The sequence below is a fragment of the Mus caroli genome, chromosome X (assembly GCF_900094665.2).
Source record: "Mus caroli chromosome X, CAROLI_EIJ_v1.1, whole genome shotgun sequence".
NCBI lineage: Eukaryota > Metazoa > Chordata > Mammalia > Rodentia > Muridae > Mus > Mus caroli.
Window position 1 is genome coordinate 130536822 of NC_034589.1, and position 7525 is coordinate 130544346.

General features: G+C 41.8%; 1 pseudogene; it reads left to right on the plus strand.

Annotated features, from left to right (window-relative positions):
• Nucleotides 1-4541: 4541 nt before the first annotated feature.
• Nucleotides 4542-4928, plus strand: LOC110286406 (annotated as a pseudogene).
• The last annotated feature ends 2597 nt before the right edge of the window (nucleotides 4929-7525 follow it).

Below are 7525 nucleotides of genomic sequence, written 5' to 3' on the forward strand. Positions count from 1 at the left end.
GCAATTGGAGACAACTCTACAAAAATACCATCAAGTTTGTTTTGTGTTGGTCATCTCCTGCTGAGCATGGGGCCTACCCTGATGTGTGGTTGATAAAACCATGAAACTCCACTGAAGAAAAAAATTCCTTGGCATATGGGTGTCAATTGCAAATCGCTTCTTGGTTAGGGTTTGGAGCCTGTGTCCACTTCACCTTCTCAGTTCTGGATCCTCATTCAGCTTGAACCTGTACAGACTCTGTGCATGCTACCACAGCCTTTGTGAATTCATAACATGTATCAGTCATGTTGTGTCTGGATGGCACTGTTTCCCAGGAGACATTCATCCTCTATGCCTCTTCAAATCTGTCTGCCTCTGCTTCCACATAGCTCCCTCATTCTTGAGGAAAGGGCTTGATAGAGACATCCCCACTTAGGAATTGAGTGCTCCAAAGTTTCTCACGTTCTGCATGCTGTCCAGTTGTGAGTCTCTGTGTTAGTTCCTATCTACTACCAGAAGAATCTTCTCTGATGATAGCTAAGCAAGGCACTGATCTGAGTCTCAGCCCTGTGTGGCCAGTACTGCATGCTTAATGTCAGCAGAAATGCCCTGTGGCTTGGTACTTCTTTGCAATGTACTCAACAAAGCATTGCTCAAAAAAGATCTGAAAAGTAACTTTTTAAATTGTAAGTTAGAGATATGAACTCTGCTCTTTGTTCATTCTGGAAACCAAATAAGACCATAACAGAGTTGGTGCTGCCCCTAAGCAAAAATCACATTGCTGGCAATTGCAGTTTTCTGGATCTGAACTCTTAGCCTCAGTTGTCACCTTGTCCCTACTTCTATATTTTCCTGTTAAGAAGAGTGAGTCACCAGTACCCTCACATTAGGGAATTAAGACATGATCTGTATTTTACAAAAGGGGCATTGAAGATACAATTACACCCCACCCCCAATAAAAAGGATTCCAGAGAACTTTGATTGTATCAATAAAGAGATACCTTAGGCAAAAATAGGTGACACCACCATTTCTGTATAGTTATCCACAGAATCAGCTGTTTGCCTGAAATGCTGACATATTCTTTAAGAGCCAGGTTTCAGACTATAGTATTTCAGAGTAGACAAAACTTTTAGAAAAGAGGGCATCCTCTTTTTTCTAAAATCTGGTTTTCAAGTGGATGTGACAGGCAAGCAGAGGAAGAAGTAATCCCTTTCCAGATTACAAAAAGAGTGAATGAGCCTGCTGGGCTAGCCCAGGGCCTGGATTTGTCATTTCACTGGTCTCTCTTCTCCAGGCTGTCAGTTAGTTGTAGAAATGCCCAGCTCAAGGGCTATCAGAAGTGGGCCACAGTTCCCACGCTAGTTTCCTTTTGCTCCCGATAGAAACTCTTGGGTTTCTCTGGGGAAAAAAAGAGAGAGAGAATAAGAGAAATAGCAGAGTCTTGCACCATTTCCAGAGTCACAGCAGCTTCTCTCTTGAGGATAAACAATCCCCTTGGAGACCCGGGAGCTTTGCTTTTGAGTCCAGGCAGCCAGCACTTCTTCCACAGAGACTCAAGTTTGTATTTGTTATTGAATGCTCAAGATAAACTATTGGAGAAAGTATTCCACCAACTATGTTTCCATGGGGCCCAGAGCACATGGACTTGATTAGAATGAGCAAGAGCAAAGCAAAGATTTCCCCCATGTGAAGGTCTGAAAGCAAGTTGAAATTTAGCCAATTTTGTTCCAACAGCCAAAGGCTGGCTTCCAGCTGCTGCCTGGTTAAAATCCAAAGATCAAGGAGATGACACCTGCAGGTGTCAGTAGGTAAGAGGTGCAGAAATCCAATCTGGGAAAGAGAAACCCAGAAGGACTACAGTTAAAGGGGAGGTTGATAAAGCTTACCCCAGCTTCCTTTCTGCCCCAATTCTAAACCCCAACATATCTAATCACAGCTGATTGTCAACCCATCTCATTATGAAGTTGCATGGTAAGATTCATTAGACACTCGGTCAGTTCCTACCGTCTCTGTACAAAGTCTTTTCAGACAACTCTAGCTCATCAGAATTCCTTCATAGCCTCTTGGAATGGAGGCAAGAATATGATAGCTTACAATACATACATCTCTCCATTATTATATGCAATGTTTTAGTCTCTAGTGCTCATTGGCTTTTTCTTATTTATTTATCTTCTTTTTTGGCTCAACAATTTCATGCCTTTACATAATGGGTATCAGTCTTTTACACCACCAACTCAAGAAGATAGACACAAACCAAAATAACCCAATTTAAAAGTGGTATACAGGGCTAAACAGAGAATTTTCAACAGAGGAATCGAAAATGGCCAAGAAGCACTTAAAGAACTATACAAAGTCCTTAGTCATCAGAGAAATGCAAATCAAAACAATGCTAAGATTCTATCTTACACATGTCAGATTGGCTATGATCAAACACTCAAGCAACAGCACATGCTGCTGTCATGTTTCTGTATTGTTGGGTGTATTTAATTAGAACTTCTTACCCGAGAGTAGGTGACTCTTTACTAAAGCCAGGATACCTTCTAGGCGACTGCACTACATTGGCTTTTTCTTTTTTAGTTACATCATAATGGTGGCCACATTGAAGCCTATCTCTTCCTTTGTATAATTTGTAATGGCTCACTCAGGAATTTGTAAGTGATCAGATACAAGAAAAAATCGTTTAGACAGGTCACAGAACCACAAATGGGGTTCTCTGATGGATTTTCAAGTCTTTCTGGTTATGATTATATAGTCGTTCTGTATAGGAAGAAGTACAGGAACAACCAGACTGTGAAGGAGTCACTAGAAGAAGGAAAGTTGAATGTGAGTAGCTTAGTAGGGTATATCCAAGCTAGTTGGGCACAGGGTACAGAGAAATACATTTTGGGAATAAATATACATCTATACAGGAGGAAGGAATTAAGAAAACTAACTTCCTTAATCCTGGTACAAGCTAATTCCAGATTTTTGAGAACTATAACTCTAACTTGAGTTTATCTAGAAGGCCACACTTTAATGTTGTAGCTATTTATGTGTCAGTGGTGGGGTATAACCGCAAAAGACTTTAGAAAGCCTTAGAGAAGTGTGTGTGTGTGTGTGTGTGTGTGTATGTGTGTGTGTGTACACAGTCTTATAGACTATGTCCCAGTTTAAATGCTACTACATAGATTAATATTTCTATCACTTCTTCTCTGACATGTTAATAACATGTCTCAATCCACACAGTTCCTGCCACCAATTATATGGCATATGAATAATAGGCTGACTGCCATACATGCTAAGTGGAAATACACAATCTATCAATCAAAGTAAAATAATATTTTCCTTGAATAAAAAGAGCCTGAGATACGTGACAATGAATGGCAATAACTCCCCCATGTCTCAGGCAAGAGCTGATTTCTGGTTTGTATTTTTTGTTTTGTTTTGTTCTGCTTTAGGGTTTGCTGTGAATCTATGAATGATCAAAGAAATTTAAAATTGTTGTCTTTCGAAGTTTTAAGGTATTATTAAAAAGCAATTAGAACAAAGGTGGTCCTGAATATCTCCTAGGCAAGTGTCACATGCCTCAGTGGAACACCCTTTGCAAGCTCGTCAAGGCCACCAAACTGTGCTATGCTGTCCTGTTAGGCCAGTGCCCTAAGATGTTCGAACTCCATTCAGATTCTCTATCAAGCGTTATTAGAAGTGGTGATCATTCCTAGAAGCCTCTCTCTCTTTTCCTCCTTTGTATATCCCATGGTGCCTCCCCAGGACAGCCCACTAAAGACCTACATCTTCTATAAACAGCAATCAGCTTGTACCAGCATATTCAAAGAGAAAACAGACAAAAGAGAGAATGTAATGTTAGCATTCTGTCTAAACTCCACCCCACAGTTGCCTGGCAACAGCCAGATAGGCCTGGCCCACTATAAAAGGGACTGCTTACCCACTCTCTTACTCTTGCTTCTCTCTTGCCCTCTTGGGCTCTTCCCTTCCCCCTTCGCTTCCCGCCTCTCTCTACTAGCCATGACAGGCCTCTACTTCTCTCTTCTCTTCTCTTCTCTTCTCTTCTCTTCTCTTCTCTTCTCTTCTCTTCTCTTCTCTTCTCTTCTCTTCTCTTCTCTTCTCTCTCTCTCNTCTTCTCTTCTCTTCTCTCTCTCTCTCTCTCTCTCTCTCTCTCTCTCTCTCTCTCTCCCCCTCTTCTCTCCCTTTCTCCACCTCTACTACACTCTTAACTTCCCTTCCCATGCCCTGAATAAACTCTATTCTACTCAATATATATGTGGCTGGTCCCTTAAAAGAAGGGGATGCCTTGGCATGGGCCCGCTGAGGTACCCCCTTCCCCCACACCTCACCATACCTCCATAGAACATATCCTTATATCTCTTTATCTTTTTATAAACACATCATATACAAATAATAAGCAATGTGCTTCTCAAGAAACTGTTCCAATGTGAGTGTTTTGGGATCTCTCTAGGGTAGTTTATGCCAGCTAACAGTACAGTTGCAGAAGTCAGCCTTGCCCTTTCCTCTTTCTCTCTAACCAGGCGGCTGAGTGGCCTCAGCCATAAAGAACTCAGCAATGGCCAAGATTAAAGCTTGGGACCTGCTCAGCAAGAAGAAGGAGGAGCTGTTGAAACAACTGGACAATCTGAAGGTAGAACTGTCCCAGTTTAGTGTCACCAAAGTGATAGGTGCCGCATCCAAGCTCTCCAAGATACAAGTAGTCCCCAAATCCATTGCCCATGCCCTCACTGTCATTAACCAGACCTAAAAGGAAAACCTCAGAAAATTCTACAAGAGCAAAAAGTGCAAGCCCCTGGACCTGCGACCCAAGAAGACTAGAGCCATGTGTGGCCAACACACCAAGCACAAAGAGAAGCTGAAGATCAATAAGCAGCAGAAGGAGAAGCTGTACCCACTGTGTAAGTATGTATGCAGTCAAGGCCTGAGACGACAACGACAATAAAGTGCAAGACTCACTGGCAAAAAAAAAAAAAAAAAAAAAGTCCCCTTTTATGTCCTAGCATTTGCTATTTTAAAGTCCTCCCCTTTAATGGCCCAGAAGAAAATTAACATCAAGCCAATGACAGGGGCCTGGGCCCTCTTTATTTCTCTTTTACTGTTGTGGTTTTGAGTGTCGCATACTCATTGAATAGTACTGAGTTTCATAAGGAAATTTCATACTAGTATATAAGGTACGTTGTCCATGTTCCACCATGTGTCACATCTGCCTTTTTCTTTTCTCTCCTTTCCCTTCTCCAGTTAGCCCTTTCTCTTCTCTTAAACAGTCTTCCTCTGTAATCAGCTTGCCTGGCTGAAAACTCAACATCTTCTGTTTTAGCCTCCTAGTAATGGGATTATAAGTATGCCCAGCATGTCCAGGTAATTATCTTTTCTCCTTTAGAAAGAAACAGAAAACACACATAAGAGCTACAGTGTCTTCTCAAACAAACTTAGTTCTACAAACAAGCTGAATTATTGAACTACCCTTATCATTGACAGGAAAAAGTCAAGATTATTTTCCAAGCAAAGTAGTTTTAAGAGTCCACATTAAGCCAAGCATAGTAGTATATGTCTGGAATCCCAAAATTTGGGAGGCTGGAGCTTGAAAAAACGTGAGTTTGAGACCAATACGGGCTACATCAGCAGACAAAAGATGGATAGATAAATAAATAAATAAATAAATACTGATTAAATAACCTTGTATTTCTTAATAATCAAGAGGGGGAGGTGTTCTGGCACTGTCCCCTGAAATCGTCGGAGTCTGTTTATTTTCTCTCTGTCCACTGAACATACATACCTTTTGTATGCACTTTAGGAGGCACTGCTGTCTGTAGTCTTACCTAAAATGCTAATGGATTACCAGAATGCCCAAAAATCACTGTCACAGGGAGGCCACAGCAGGCTCTGTGTCAGCTTCAGTAAGATAGCAGGTTTAGATAGCAGCAGTAGATAACACAGTGAGATTTAGGAACTCCAGTGTCTTTGTTTTGGGACATTAAGTTGCATGAGGGAAATTACCTAATCATTTTCATAAATCCATGTGTAGTGGTGATTACTTCTGCTGTGCTGTTTAGGAACCTTCTTCAAGTCCTTTTGAGTAAGTTTTGATAACACCATGAGGCAGGGAGCACCCCTGGTTCTTAAGGTTGTGGCATCATCTTCATGCCCTGAATCGGTCAGGCACTCACATTCTGGTTGTCTAGCCATACGCAAATGCAATTGCAACACAGGTTATTTCCATGGCCCAGGAACACTCAGGGCAAAAGTTGATCCTTCTTTTACTCCTCATCCTCTTTCTCTGGCTTCCTTTCTTGTCCCTCCCTTTCTTCCTTTCCACTTTGCATTTCTTTCATCCTTCTTTTCTCTCTTTATTTCTTTTCAACATCCCTCTTAGGATCAGAGAGACATGTAAGACAGTTCCTGGAAATCTGTGCTGTATTCAGCATGGTTGGGTGGAGACAAGTATGCTAACTTGGCTGCAAAGACTCCACCATGAGCTTACTGGCCTTGTGGCCCAGCCAGGCCTGACACATCAAGTCAGGGAACCCCTGCTGCTATTCTACTCTGCTCTCCATTGCTCTTGCTCAGTTCACAGCAGAGCACAGTGGATCACACTGTCTAGTTTGGCAACACTGAGATGCTGCAACAAGCCAGAATGAGGTTTTCTTCAACCCACTGTACAATGTCCTGGGTGACTGTGGACAGCCCAACCTAGCTGAGAATTAATTTTCCTCTTAAGACTTCATCATGAAGATGTAAAATGCTCGATGACTTCCTTCAAGATTGGAAAGAATACAGCTACTGTCAGGCCTAGAATCCTCACCACAGGATGTTTCCAAAAAGGGAATAGTTACTAAATGATGGAAAGCAGTTAGCATAGCAGCTTAAAGAAGACTCAAAACTGGGCAGAGGCAGTTCGCCAGAATGTATATAGGCATTCCCATTTCAACTGGATAACAGCATGAACTTCTTATTATGGATTTAGGGCAAACTCTAAGGGAAAGTTGAGTTTCCTGGCAGGCAATGCCCAAGATTTAGAGGAAGGAAGGAATGGCTGCTCTTTGGTGGATCTGCAGGAAATTGGAAGCAGGTGAGCCATATCTTGTGCAAAGAACAAAGACTATCATGTTCCAATGTAACATTTGGTACTTCTGATCAAGAGAGGAAACTTGGTGGAGCAGAGATGCCCAGCTAGAAGAGACTTCTTTTTATTTCCCCATAGTCTAGAAAACAGGATTCCTTTCTACTAGGAAAGATTTAAAGGACTTGAAATGATATGCAAAACTACTTACATGCTACTAAACAAGGAATGGGCCACCACAGAAGCTTCAAATGAAGCAAAGGTGTGGCGACTGAACCAATGGGTGGATGCTTCATTCCTCCTTAGAATAGGGAACAAAACACCCATGAAAGGAGTTACAAAGTTTGGAGCTAAGATGAAAGGATGGACTATCCAGAGACTACCCCACCCAGGGATCCATCCTATAATCAGCCACCAAACACAGACACTATTGCATATGCCAGAAAGATTTTGCTGAAGGGACCCTGTTATAGCTGTCT